We start from the raw sequence: 15,698 nt of genomic DNA, 5'->3' as shown, positions 1-15,698 counted from the left end.
CCTGAGTCGCCCTTTCGGATTTTTAACTCAGCAAGCTATCTCCTTAACTTTTGCCTAAGCCGCTTTTTCGGGTCTTCAACTTAGCAAATGAATGATCTTAAATTTTGCCTAGACTGCCCTTTCAGGTTTTCAGTCTAGGAGATCTTCAAACTCAGTTTTTTTTTTTATTTCTTCAGTTTTGGATCTAGAGCCTTGATTCTGAACATCGGAAGGACTTTATAGGTGGGTTATGGCTCTTCAAAGAAAAGGCTTAAGGCTTTGCAAAGAGTTCGACCGAACCTGTGAATAGGTTGCATACGTATCTCAGTGTAGGAATCAGGTCGGGCGTAGTTCAGGGCAGATGCCCCTAATTTGAAGGTAAACTGATTACCCTTTTTTCAAGATTAACTCTATTTTCTTTTCCCTTTTTTTCGATTGACTTCTTCTCTGATTGATTGACTCTTTTTCTTTTTTCGATTAACTTCTTTTCTTTTGAAACGACCGAACTCAATTTGACCGAGCTGCCTACGTACCCGTGTAGGGATCAGGTCTCGCGTAGTTCATGGCGAATGCCCCTAGTATAATGGGTTTTCAAAGAAAATATTATTCAGGCTCAAAGGGGTTTGCAAACGAATATTCTTTTTGACATTAGGTTATGATTTTGGGATTTGTTCGACCGAAGGAGGCCTTCCAATATTCAGGTTTGATCTAGGTTGATAAATTCTCTTTGTTTTTTTTCACAGAGCTTGACGGCATTTCCAGGTAAGAGATAATGGGTCTTCTTCTTTCAAGATTCTGATACGTGTTTTTGATTGAGGGTGCAGACTGGTCTCTATCATTCTTCGTCTATGAATAGGTAACTCTTGATACTTGATGATCGCTTTGCGATATCTGCTTCTGAACTTTTTTTATCTTGAATTTGTCTGCTTCACATTATCACATGATAAATTTAGGAACCAAGGTCATCGACTGGAGACATGAAAGTTGTTTCCAATTCATGCCCCTAGTATAGCATATGTCGCTCACTTCCTTTATCATTTTGAGCTTTCAATCCAGGCCTTGCCCCTGGTATTGGTTGTAACGCTTCTAGTCAATTCTTTTGTCCTTGAAATGGGTTTATTGATTATTCGCGCTCTTTAGGAGGGTAATGTATTTCCAATTGTCATTTACTAAATTAAAGTTTTTAGTGTCAATGCTTATCATTTCAATTTCTTCCTTGAAAGGTGGGGATCGACGCTCCTCCTTTTGTTCAAGCAATTGCTGTAAATCAAGTGGAGTTTCGTTGATCTCTTCCTAATTTGAGGAGTGTGTTATTTTTATTGTTATTAAGATTAGAAGCATACTCGAGAGACAAACACATATGGGCTAGTGGGACTGAAATTTTATTTAATACTCGTTGTCCAGGGAAGCTATTACATTAAGTGACCTATCCTGAACATGCTCAGGATTCACAACGAAAAGAAAAGCAAAAGATAACTTCCCTGAACTAGGCATTGACCTCGAGCTGTAGAAATGTAAGACTTGACTCAATAACTGGACTGACCATAATGACTTGACTCTAAAAAAGTGAACGACTAAAACTACAACTGCTGAAACTGTCTAGCTTTTGGAAGCCCGGCGAAAGCTGGTTCATGTCTGGTACTCTCAATTTCTTATTCTTCTTCACTGCACCTGGACATATGGTTTTTTTGAACCCTGGATTGTCTAAGCATTGAGATTTGCCGGCGGCGGCACTGCATGAGTCGGCATAGGATTATTGACAACATTGGGCCTCTGCTGAAATGCCAACACTTTATCATCAATCAGCTTTTGGATTACATACTTCAAAGCTATGCATCGATCAGTGATGTGGCCCAGGCCCCAGCGGTAATCATAGTGGTCCTGAGCTCTCCAATTTTGAGGTAATAGATTGGGAGGAGGTTTAATGGGAGGTAGGGTGATACGACCTGAGGCCAGACACTCTGTTAAACACTTCAGATGCTGGAAGAGGGAGAGGAGTGAATTCTCTCATGGGCTTCTGTTGGGGTGCAGCCACGGGTTGGTCATAATCCATGACAATTGGGTTCTGAGGTTTTTGAGGCTGAGGCTTGGAACGGGAAAGGCTATTAATTTCGGCTGGTGGAGACTTCTTGAATTCTCTGGTATTCGGGTTACTACGATTAAACACACCCTGAGCCATAGCTTCCTCAATCTGTGTGCCTGCTACAATGAAGTATTTGAAATCCGGATAGTATTGGAGAGACATGTGGGTACTGGAGTTGTGGGGAAATATTCTTCATAATTATTTGAACCTGTTCTTCCTCGGAAGGACGCTCCATCATTTGAGCTGCTAGTCTTCTCCATCTCTTTACAAACGTCAGAAAAGATTCCTTAGTGTCTTGCTTGGTTCTTTCCAAATCTTTTCTAGTGATCTCCGTCTCATCATCATACTTGAACTGTTTGATAAACTGTTCCCCTATGTCTTTCCATGTCCTATAACGGGTTTTGTCTAGGACCATAAACCATCTTCTAGCAACTTTTGTGAGCGAAACCGGGAACAACTGAGCCATTTGCTCAGGAGATAAACATTGTGGCTGACACATGATAGTAAACATTTGTAAATGTGTGATCGGACATCCCACACCACCGTATTTGTCAAAATCTGGCATATGAAAGTTGGCTGGGAGATGAATTTCAGGAAACAACATGAGGTCACTCGGATTGAAACCAACCTGGTCTTGAAGCTAAATGTCTTGAACTTGCTTGGTAAGACTGTCTAATTTTTCCATGACTGTCTTATCAACCATTGTCTGAGAAGGTTTACTCTGATCCTCACTATACTGCTCTTTCTCAAACTCTTCTTCAGTCTTATCAGGGATAGGGATGGACACAGGTTCGGCAGGTGCTCCGGAAGTAGCTGTGTGGTGCATGAGCCCCTTGTCTTTAGAAGTAGGTGATGGCCCAAACTTCTTAGCAAGCTGGGCTTTAATGGCTCGGTTCTCCTCTTTGATCTCTTGAAGTTGCTTAAGAACCAAGGCCAAAGTATCGGCAACAGTGGCAGGTGGAAGATTATCTGAGTTTTCTGTCATTGGTGAGGACGGGAAAGGAGGAGATGCTGGGATTATCACAGAGTGTGGCGGAGAAACAGATCTCTCCAACCGCGAAGAAATTCGAACCCAAGGAGTAGTGGGTTTAGCTATGGTGTCAACTTTCTGAAATTGAAACTATGAACACGAGATGTAAGCTTGACATTCAATGAGTGTTTCCTAATCAATGACTGAAAAATGGTTGTGGGCTAAGCATTGCTATGGGGATGGTAGGATGAATCCTAAAATGACTGGGATATGACAATGATGACACAACCGCATAAGGGAATGCCTCAAGTTTAAGGATCATGAGAATGAACTCTGAGGGGCTTAGCAAAGTAATCTTGAAAAAGGTTACCCCTAGAGTAAGAAGAGACCAAGGATTCAAGTATGATCGGATCATCAGGATCAAGTATGGTCAGATCATCAGATTTGCATAATCAAAGGATTGAGACTCTGTTCTTGCCAATTAAGAGAAGGAATGAAGACATGATTGAATCATATAAGGGAAAAATGATAGATACATGATCAAAAGATTAGACGAGATTGTACAAGATTGCTTTCAACGGGTAGATCAAGAAGAGATTAATCCTATGAGATCTTGGAAAATATGGGATTTATCTCCTAATCCCAAAGGGAAAGCTTTTAATCTTCTTACATCTTATCTGGTGTTACCTGAAGGCATCAGATCATAATCCTAATCTAGCGGAGTGGAGAAAGGATCTCGACTCATGACTTTGTTTATGTACCTAAGGACCGATCGTAGCCATTGGAAGAAGACTACGGCCTAATCTAGATACAAATGGGTAGGATATCCTAATCTAGGCTTACACACGTGGTGCACGCGTGTTCGTACTATATGCATGTATGGGGTAATCTAGGGGTAAGGCCAAGAGCTTCCGTAGCGCGAATCCGTGTTCGATATACTGTACCAATGTTCGGCGTATCAGTACGTGAACAAGCAGATTCGTTTACACACCATAAAGGTATTAGGCTAAGAGTGGAATGCTTCTCGCACATAAGCACCAGGTGATGAAATCACAGTCAACCATGCTAGACAACACTCCGGGTTCCTAAATAGGACATGTGTGCATCTGAGATGCAAGGGTTTGGATGCAAGTGATGTAAGTGTGTGAAATAAATTTGCGCACTCTATGATGCCTTCAGGTTTTGTTAGATTAAATTTTGCAGTATAATGTGATGATAAAATAAAATAAAACAAACAAACTAATCTAGCAAACATTTAAGATAAAAGATAGTTTTCATGAGCCAGTTAAAATAAATTCAAATGAGTTATCCTTTGAAATTTTAATAAAGTTAGGTGGTCCCTAGAAGAGTTGCCAAACTGTGGGATCCGATTCCGCGAGGGGTGAGGCCCGCCTCCCTGTCTTAGTCTCTCGTACCCACGCGAATGGCGTGTGCTTTTTATTATTGATATAAATCATCTTTTCCGTGAACTTGGGATCACAAAAATAATCCGAATTTCACGCAAAAGATAATGACAAAGTCGCCACCTAGATGAGAGATCTAGGACCCATAAGTAACCAGAAATCTAGATTTGTTACCAGATTACGAGAATAGAAGGTATGGGGAGTTACCACCACATGCACCATTCTTGCCCGATAATCCGGTCTTCAGGACCCATAAGTAAACAGAAATCTAGATTCGTTACCAGACTACGAAAATGGAAGGTATGGAGAGTTACCACCAGATGCACCATTCTTGCCCGATAATCCGGTCTTCAATTCCAAAAGTTAAATCTCTTGAATTTCTATTAAATAGCTCATTTAACAGTATATTTATGTGTGACTATGTAACATGCATCCTAAAATTTAATTTCAATGTAATCCCTAATGTGTATCTTGATTTTCTTAATTTGTTTGAATTCAATCTAAGTGAATGTTCTCCTAAAATTCTAATTTGTGGGAAATCCTATATATTTTAATTAATTGAATTAGTTAAAATTAACCTACAAAACCCCACCATTTGTGGTGGGCCGACTCGTACTCGCTATGCCATTCAAACCATCCAAAGCTGCCTACGTATCCAAGCCTCAATGGAATCAGAGTCGAACGTAGTTCGGTGCCTAAACTAAGCTACATGCCTAGACTGCTAAGACAGAAATCTAAATTGAAAGGACTGTTTCAACAGTTTTAAGAGAGATTATTTAATTCAAATTGGGTAGATTTTATTATCCTAAGACTTCATCTAAGATTCTATATGGTCCTATCTACGTGCAAAACGTTCCCTAAACTAATGCAGGTGAACCTACATCCTAGGTTAACTAGGCTTGTCCTATAGGGAAATGTGTTAACTAGTGTAACTAGATCTATGACACTGCTGCCATTCATAACAAACGGTCGTGATGAGGCTGGACTCCTAACTCTAGGACACCCTAAAACCTAGAACACAACGTCACGTAAGTGTTCCTAACCAGCCCTAAGGGTTCCTACGAGGTAATACCGTTATCCAACGGTTCCAAGCACAGGAGGTAGATTGACCCGAATTTTTTTAAGTAAAATAATTTTCAATTTTTCAAAGATTTTCGATTCCTAAACATCTAAAGAATACCAAAAGCTCTAAGGCTTGACAAATTTCATGCTTAGATTGCAATAATGGAAGGGAATCGTGCGCTCTCACCTTGTGAAATTTAATACTTAAGTTATATAATATTATTGCCTGGCATGGTTCTCAGGAATTCTGTGGACTACAACCTCAGAGCCAACAACATACTATAATTTAAATACTCAAACTGTCAAGGATCAATTGCAATTGGAATACGATTAAGAACGCAATCTTGGCATCTAAGCTATCATAGCATGGTCATTTTACAGAGAAAATCTATGACCCCAAAGATTTCTATTTCAAATGGCTTAATGATTGAATATATGATAAAAGGTTAGAATTTTCTGAAAATTTTCATGATGTTTTGGTTAGTTTCGATTTTTAAGGGATTTTATCAATTTCAGACCAAGTGGATGATTTAACAGACCAAGTGGATGATTTTACAAACCAACCCATTGCAAACGAATTTCAAATAAGTTGAAACATTTATAGTAACATGATATGGATGAATATAGTTTATTGGGAAAATTTCATGGATTTTTATATTAACCTGCTATTAATTTCCGATTTAATAATAATGAGACCAGATTGCTAGAATTACAAAGAAACCCTTAGCAATCGAACTCCAAATCAATTAAAAATTTTACAGTAACAAGGTATGAATGAATATAACCTACAATATCTCATGAATTTTAATTACGATTTGATACTAATAAACAACCTCACAAAATCTAACTATTTCGGAAGAAAACATCAAAAAACATACCTAACGGAATCCTAAAATCATGAAATATTCACGGCAGATCATATCAATACCAAATTATTTTATCACAAAATTTTATTAATTTTAAAACTTATTTGGTATGTTTTTCATTTTTTCTCTTGAAAAAAATGTCTTTTAAGAGTTTTCTAATTTTTTTAAACAAGATTTTTGATTAAATTATGACTTTGAAAGATGTTCTCTGACATTGTTCTGATATGATGAACACAAGAAAATTATAATATTCTGAGAAACACATCATCCTAAGGTAGCTATTTTTCCCAATTTCCAAATTTTTAGCCCATTAATTCAAATTAAATCTCAAACTTCATTCAAATTCTAGAAACCCTTAGATCAAACGTCCGATCCGATCCGATAGTTCTTTTAGTCTAATTAAATATAAGTTTGTATTAAATTTTGAGACGAATCAGACGTAAAACCCCTATGCAAAACATAATTATAGGCCAACCCATGCAATATTCAATTAAATACATGTTTTTCTATCGGTTTCCAGTATTTTTCGTTTCTGTGTCCGTCTCTTACATTTTCTCAAATCTTTTCGATCATTTCCGCCGTGTTTTGCATTTTTCCGCCAGGTATTGAGAAGGGTTATTTACAAGAATTCAAACAAGAGAGAATTTAGACTCATTTGGTAGGCCCGCATTGAACATTTGGCCATACATGTGGGGCCCGCCGATTTTCTAGAAATTAAATTATTTCATGGAATTTGACCATGGGGGTGGACCTCCAATGATTTATTACATGGCGCAAATTTAACATGGGGTGCTAATGTCGATTTCTATATTACATTTTTCAAAAAGAATTCAATTTCCAGGGAAAATTGCAAGGTCTAAATTCGGTCGGGGAATGGACATATAATTTTTTTGTGTAACGTTGAAGAAGGCAAGAGTTTCTTTTCGCAACCGACCCCCTCTCATTCTCTCATTTATCCATCTACATGGGATGATCCTCACCATCCATTTGATGATAGCCTTGCCTCTCAATTTGGCAATCTCTATTGGGATTTACTCACACTATTGAATCGGATATTTCTTGGAATCTTGGCAACCGACTATATGACCATTTCTTTCTTTCATCTTTATCTCATGTGCAATTATCTCTCTTGGACCCACTTTAAAAGTGATTAATCTTTATTAAATAAGGATTCTTTTTTAATTAAGGAATTAGGGAGGGGGTAGAATTCTTTTTCTATAAAAAAGGCATCCTTCGGTCATTGTAGAGAGACCTCCAAACTCTCTCTCTCTCTCTCTCTCTCTCTCTCTCTCTCTCTCTCTCTCTCTCTCTCTCGTGCCCTCTCTCTCTCTCCCCCTAGTGTGTTCGCGGAATTAATTCAATCGGTGACTAAATTTTGTGGGGCCTACGCAGGTCACCCCACTCTATCTTTAGAAACCGTGAGAGTCCTATTGGATGTAATGTTTGAGTCGGTTTTCTCTGTTGGGTAGAGTGTTTACAGATTTTGTTTTATCTTTTATCTTATTCTAGAAAGTTTTGAACGGGTGAGAGTCCATAGATTGCTTTCATCTTTTACTTGAGATAGAGTATAATATTATCTACTAGATAATTTATAGGAGGTTAAAGCTTATCTAGAGTTCTTATGTAGTTAGGATTGGGAAGGAAAAAGGGGACGTATGGCTAATTTAAAGGGGGTAAACAAACGGTGCTCCATAAGAGAGGTTGGTTTTTCTTTTGAAAGAAAGAGATAAGACTTGATCTCTCCTCCCATCTCAGACGATTGCATCCCTCTCCCCATCTCCCACTATTCCAGCCCTCTCTCTCTCTCATATCTCACAGCCCTCTCTCACTCTCTCATCTCTCAGCCCTCTCTCACCCTCTCCTCTCACGGACCCTCTCATCCCTCACTCTCACCTTCTCTACAGCTCTCTCTCACTCTCACCCTCTCTACAGCTCTCTCTCACTCTCACCCTCTCTCGGTTCTCAAGCTCACTCTCTCATCTCTCTCGCTTTCTCACTCTCTCGCTCTCTCTCTCTCTCTCCCCCCCCACGGTGGTGAATAAATAAATTTAAATATATATATATATATATATATATATATTGGATCGCTCTTACATTATATATCGGCGAACGCTCTCGGATTCGGCTCAGATCGACACCTAAGGTAGGTTCTCTCTTCTCAGACTTTTCTAGAATTTTTCTGTTTTTTTTTTTTTTCGTATTTTTGCATGATTTTAGTATTAAATAGAAATATATGTGTGTAATTCAATATTGCGTGGGTTGGCCTATAATTATGTTTTGCATAGGGGTTATATGTTTGATTCGTCTCAAAATTTAATACGAAGTTATATTTAATTAGACTAAAAGAACTATCGGATCGGATCAGACGTTTGATCTAAGGGTTTCTAGAATTTGAATGAAGTTTGAGAATTAATTTGAATTAATGGGCTAAAATTTGGAAAATTGGGGAAAATAGCTACCTTAGGATGATGTGTTTCTCAGAATATTATAATTTTCTTGTGTTCATCATATCAGAACAATCTTAGAGAACATCTTTCAAAGTCATAATTTTCTCCAAAATCATGTTTAAAAAAAATAGAAAACTCTTAAAAGACATCATTTTCAAGAGAAAATGGAAAACATACCAAATAAGTTCTAAAATTAATAAAATTCTGTGATTAAATAATTTGATACTGATACGGTCTGCCGTGAATCTTTCATGATATTAGGATTCCGTTAGGTACGCTTTTTGATGTTTTCTTCCGAAATAGCTAGATTTTGTGAGGTTGTTTATTAGTATCAAATCGTAATTAAAATTCATGAAATATTTACTGTAGTCTTCTATTACGAATATCATATTGCTGTAAAACTTTCAACTTATTCGGAATTTGTTCGCTAGAGGCTGCTTTGTAAGTCTATAATCTGAACTGAATCTTTAAAAATCAGAAATTGATAGTAAATCGTATTCCAAATTCATGAAATTTTCACAGTAGGTTATATTCATTTATACGTTGTTACTGTAAAAAATTTAATTGATTTGGAGTTAGATTGCTAAGGGTTTCTTTGTAATTCTAGCAATCTGGTCTCATTATTATTAAATCGGAAATTAGTAGCAGGTTATAATAAAAATCCGTGAAATTTTCCCAGTATATTCATCCATATCATGTTACTGTAAACGTTACAACTTATTTGGAATTCGTTTGCAATGGGTTGCTTTGTAAAATCATCCACTTGGTCTGAAATTGATAAAATCCCTTAAAAATCAAAACTAACCAAAACATCATGAAAATTTCCAGAAAACTCTAACCTTTCATCATGTATTCAATCATTAAGCCATTTGAAACAGAAACCTTAGGAGTCATAGATTTCCTTTGTAAAATGGCCATGCTATGATAGCTTAGATGCCAAGATTGCGTTCTTAATCGTATTCCAATTGCAATTGATCCTTGACAGTTTGAGTAATTAAATTATAGTATGTTGTTGGCTCTGAAGTTGTAGTCCACAGAATTCCTGAGAACCATGCTAGGCAATAATATTATATAACTTAAGTATTAAATTTCGCAAGATGAGAGCGCACGATTCCCTTCCATTATTGCAATCTAAGCATGAAATTTGTCAAGCCTTAGAGCCTTTGGTATTCTTTAGATGTTTAGGAATCGAAAATCTTTGAAAAATTAAAAATTATTTAACTTAAAAAAATTCGGGTCAATCTATCCCCTGTGCTTGGAACCGTTAGATAACGGTATCACCTCGTAGGAACCCTTAGGGCTGGTTAGGAACACTTACGTCACGTTGTGTTCTAGGTTTTAAGGTGTCCTAGAGTTAGGAGTCTAGCCTCATCACAGCAGTTTGCCATGCCGTTTGCTATGGATGGTAACCGTGCCATAGATCTAGTTACACTAGTTAACCCATTTCCCTATAGGACAAGCCTAGTTAACCTAGGATGTAGGTTCACCTGCATTAGTTTAGGGAACGTCTTGCACTTAGATAGGACCATATAGGCAAGGTTTTAAATCTCAGTTTCGGTTTCAGTTTCGGTCATCAGCGAAACCGAAACGTTTCGGTTTCGGTACGAAATTTCGGAAATTTCTGAAACGTTTCACCGAAATTTCCGAAATTTCGGGTGAAATTTTGTACTTCACCGAACGTTTCACCAAAATTTCCGAAACATTTCACCGAAATTTTTACCGAAACGTTTTGGCGAAGTTTGGTACTTTTCCGACTCAATGTGAATTTCGTTTCGTTTTCCACCGAAACCGAAATATTTCGGCCGAAATTTAAAACCATGCATATAGGATCTTAGATGAAGTCCTAGGATAATAAAATCTACCCAATTTGAATTAAATAATCTCTTAAAACTGTTGAAACAGTCCTTCCAATTTAGATTTGTGTCTTAGCAGTTTAGGCATATAGCTTAGTTTAGGCACCGAACTACGATCGACTCTAATTCCAGTGAGGCTTGGATACGTAGGCAGGTTTGGATGCTTTGAATGGCATACCGAGCACGAGTCGGCCCACCACAATGGTGGAGTTTTTTGTAGGTTAATTTTAACTAATTCAATTAATTAAAATATATAGGTTTTCCCACAAATTAGAATTTTAGGAGAACATTCACTTGGATTGAATCCAAACAAATTAAGAAAATCAAGATACACATTAGGGATTACATTGAAATTAGATTTTATGATGCATGTCACATAGTTCTGTGTATCAGGGATTACATTGAAATTAAATTTTATGATGCATGTCACATAGTTCGCACATTAATATAGAGTTAAATGAGCCATTTAATAGAAATTCAAGAGATTTAACTTTTGGAATTGAAGACCGGATTATCGGGCAAGAATGATGCATGTGGTGGTAACTCTCCATACCTTCCATTCTCGTAATTAGGTGTAACGAATCTAGATTTCTGGTTACTTATGGGTCCTAGATCTCTCATCTAAGTGGCGACTCTGTCATTCTCTTTTGCGTGAAATTCGAATTGCTTTTGTGATCCCAAGTTCACGAAAAAGATGATTTATATCAATAATAAAAAGCACACACTATTCGCGTGGGTACGAGAGACTGAATGAGGCGGGTCACACCCCTCTCGCGGGATCGGGTCCCACAGCCTGTGATAGTGTTGTAGCATCTAAGAATGGCTGTTAAATTCATCACCTTTACCGGCTCAGGGGACTAAAAAGTGACGTCAGCAAATTGCAAATGGGAAATCATTGTTCCTTCCCACCCAATTCTAAATCCTTCTATCAACCTGTTGGCCCTGCCTTTGTCCATGAATCTGCTAAAAGTTTCAGCCACTATCAAAAAGAGAAAGGGGGATAAAGGATCGCCTTGTCTTAGCCCTCTAGAAGATTTAAAGAATTATCTTGGAGAGCCATTAATGGGCACAAAGAACTATGCTAACGAAACGCATGTCATCATCCACGACCTCCATCTAGAACCAAACCCCATCCTACCTAGGTAGTCTCATTCAATCCGGTCATAATATTTCTCCATGTCCAACTTGCAAACAACTACCCCCACTCCCACTTCCATGTAATAGTCCACCGCCTCATTTGCAATCAAAGAACAATCTAGTATTTGCCTTTCATGGATGAAAGTGCACTGACTCGAAGAAATGATCTTAGGAAGCATTTTTTTCAGGCATTCTGCTAGGACTTTTGCTAGAACTTTATATAGACAACCAACCAAGCTTATGGGCGATAGTAAGCTATATTTACAGCACCTCTAACTTTGGGAATCAGAAAGTTGCACTAGTTCCCCTGTCTAGCTCCATTCCTTCATAGAACTCTACAAAGAATTTAAGAATATCTTCTTGGACATACCCCCGACAGTTTTGAAAAAATGTTAGGCAGAAACCATCAGGCACAGGTGCTTTATCTTTCTCCAAAGAGAAAATCCCCTTTTCTATTTCCTCCTTTGTAGAAGGATTTTCCAACTTCCTTATTTCCTCCTCCCCTAGCCTCCCAAACTCCACCTCCTCTAGGAGTGGGTGGACGATCCTATCGGAGGAGAATAAACTCCTATAGAATTAGATTATTGCCTTTGTGATTACCTCCTTGTTATCGGACAACACCCTCGTTTACTTGCAAGACTTCACCCTCGACTTCTGCCTCCAAGATATTTCTTCCTGCAATGGGGTTCGATTATACTCTTCTTTTATTTGTCCCACCTCTTCCATTTCCTCCTCACAGGCCATTCTCCTCTCCTCCTTTCTTGCTATTTCTATGATCATGGAAATGAGCCACCCTTTTCTTTCCGAGGATTCCATTTGTCTTTCATATTTCTGTTCCTTTAACTTTTTCTTCACATACCGTGATCTAATAACCACGCCTGTCGGCCCGACCGCCTCATGTTCGCACCACCACTCTCCCAACCTCCCCTCCATTTTTGGGGAATTCCAACCAAGCAATTTCAAAGTACCAATAGAATGGGTAGGGAAGGGTTCTCAAGGACAGCCTAGAACTATTTGATTATCTTCCTCCTTGAGTTGAGCATGTGCCTTTTATATTACTCTTATTGGGTGCTCATGTATTGACCACCTCGGTCATGGGGCTTCCCATTTCCTCATATTAATAAAATCCTTTGCCATTAAAAAAACAGCCTGAAATTTCTATTGTTAATTTCTTTATACAAAGGCCAGCCGATTGAAGAAGAACAAACCTTCCAGAAAAAATACACCCCTATTGTCTTGGCAATCATGAAGTCAGCAGTCAATAGTTGGACCACTAGAACCACAAGAATTCTTTGAGTGGGATTCCAACTCAATACCTTTTGAGATTTTGAGAGGAGTTGCTCTTGGAAGAGCACAACCTGTGTTTATGGGAGGGGAGTTAGTGTCTATTGTGAAGACTCGAGAATAATTATGAACTATGCGGACCATAGATGCCACCAGAACGCCAAACATTCATTATGTTTCTCCAAAGACTTTCACCTAAGCATCATGAAGAAAGAAACAATCTAATCTTCTTGAGTAAGATTAAATGGCTGAAGTGGCTGCCATGAAGTGGAGAAATGTGAATGCATATGCATTTTAAGTGTCTAGCCAATAACCAGTAACCAAATTGCATAAAACAGAAATCACATGCTTACAAGTGAGGATACAAACCACAAGAAATATCACTTCTACCAACACTCGGTTACAATGCATATCATACCAGAAGTACATACATAGCAACCAGAAATCTACACATGTAAACATTGGGCAATGGACATCAATATTACCGATCAACAAAGTATTTATGCTCAATAGGGTTACACTCTTCCAAATTCCAGACAGAGAACAAATTTGTATTTCAAAGGCCATCCCCAGAAAGTAGGATACAAGGGTAAGGGACATAACTCAAACGAAAGAAAACAGTAATAAAAATGACAGAAAAATAAAATATAATGCAGTGTAAAGTGTAAACAATGGTTGGCATTTTGAAACAAGAATATAAATGTAACCACATGTTTTTAACTTGAAACATTGCTTCAGGAAGGAAAGACGTACCTGTGTTCCGGAGATGATACCAGCAGGTGGTACAGTTGCAGATTCCATTTTCCACCCTTGCGAAGAAAAGGAGTGAATTTAGAGCATAGGAATGGTGAAAATTTCAAACAGGTAAGCTTGGATTGAGACAGTGACATCAAGGTTGTGTGGCTTACAGCGCCTAACAATTGGCCTGCAAGCCTAAACCCAATGGACAGGATTCACTGAGCAAAGGCAAGAAACCAATTGCAAGCATTGACATGACTGTGCAATCCATGCAGGACAACATGATGACCATTGGGGGCCATTGTTAGTAACGTGGGTTCTCAAGGTGCGACTTAGGCAAGCGGAAATTTATAAGGGTAGCCCTTAAAAATAACTTGCTGGAGATGACCTTGAAGTTAAACTGCCAATAAAAAAAACAGGAACAGTCACCTTTTCTTCTTCTTGGTATGTAATACAATCAAGCGGCATTATTAGAAAAACTTAATAAAGGTGAAAAGGGGATTCTGACAAGTTTTCAGTCCCTTCACCAGTATCAGCAACTAGCAAATTTGAAATGAAAGATTATGGGATTTATTTAGACATTGAAACAACGCCGGGATTTGTCCAACATAAGTTTCATTGCCCTGTGGGGCCCAGGTAGACTAAGAAATATAGGCTTTCTTTTCATCTAGACTTAGTCAATGATGACAAAATTTAAGATTCCTATTTTCTTACGAGTGTTAGAACTTAGAAGGTGTATATCTGCCTAAGGGCACTTTGGTCTTTGTACTCTTTCTCCATTTATATAAATACGTGAGGCGGAGCCATTCCTCAACTCACATTCTTTCTCTCTTCTCTTAACTCTTAACATGGTATCAGAGTCCTAGTGACCACCACTAAAGACACCCATCTTCCTCTTCTTCCTCCTCCCCTCCTCCAAGCAAAACCCTAACCCTAAGCCATTTTCCAACAAACCCTAATCCATCTTCCAAAACCCCTAACCATCCCTCCCAGCCCTCTCGCCCCTTCCCCTCCCCCCTCTCGCCCTGCCTGAACATCCCCCTCCCAGCCTCTCTTGCATTACCCCACACAACACACCCCCCCCCCACACACACACACACAAAACCCTCGGCGTAACCCCTGCACCCCACACCCAAAACCCCAGCCTACCCACTCCCTCTTTCACCCTTACCACCTCCACCCGATGCCTTCACCCTCATCTTCCCTCGCCTCCACCCTCTTCTAACCTACAACCATACCCTAATCTATCCATAACCCTCTAATCTAGCTCCCTTCACACCCTAAGCTTCATTCTTGGTTTTTCAATCCTTCTCCTCCATGACCTAAATCATCCCCCCTCCTTTTTTATTCCTTCCCGCAGCTCCGATCTTCTTTGCTAGTTTCTCTTCTCCTTCTTGATGCCCATACTATGTCTACTCTTATCGGTCCTCTTCGGAGCCACGCTATGGTGCCTGGGCCCTTCTAGTGATTCTCCCTTATCTATTATTTCTCTGCCGTTGTTTTTGGTTGAGAGTCCATCTCTCTTTGTTTTCATGGATCCTCCTGTCAACACGACTCCTGTTGTCAGCGTGACTCCACCTTTGGCTCTCTCTTCTGGTTATTCTCCTTCTATGGAGGCTTCTTTCCCACAAATGACTATGGTCAAACGTGACGAGTCCAATTATCTGAATTGCGTATGGCCATTGAGACCTACCTCCTCGCTCGAGGTAAGGTTGATTTCATTGAGCGTGATCCTCCCTCTTCCACAGATCCCTCCTATGCTCGGTGGCGGCAGGATGATGCCCTGATACGCACTCTTCTCTGGCAGAGCATCGCACCTCATATCGCTAGCACAATGATGTGCCTAAAGACATCCTACGGCTTCCGCCCTGATAGG

At 39.0% G+C, this 15,698-nt stretch overlaps 1 long non-coding RNA gene across 1 annotated transcript in view; it reads right to left on the bottom strand.

The window, feature by feature from the left end:
- Nucleotides 1-14,812, bottom strand: part of LOC143883701 (uncharacterized) — a 33,541-nt gene extending 18,729 nt beyond the window's left edge. Inside the window, exon 1 of the long non-coding RNA XR_013252483.1 lies at nt 13,838-14,812. This is a non-coding gene — a long non-coding RNA (uncharacterized LOC143883701). The remainder of the gene's footprint in view (nt 1-13,837) is intronic.
- Between the last annotated feature and the right edge of the window lie 886 nt (nt 14,813-15,698).

Source organism: Tasmannia lanceolata, unplaced genomic scaffold, assembly GCF_043159265.1.
Source record: "Tasmannia lanceolata isolate RefF3 unplaced genomic scaffold, GAP_Taslan_0.1 ptg000008l, whole genome shotgun sequence".
Taxonomy (NCBI): Eukaryota; Viridiplantae; Streptophyta; class Magnoliopsida; order Canellales; family Winteraceae; genus Tasmannia; species Tasmannia lanceolata.
This window is presented reverse-complemented; position numbering and strand designations above follow the sequence as displayed.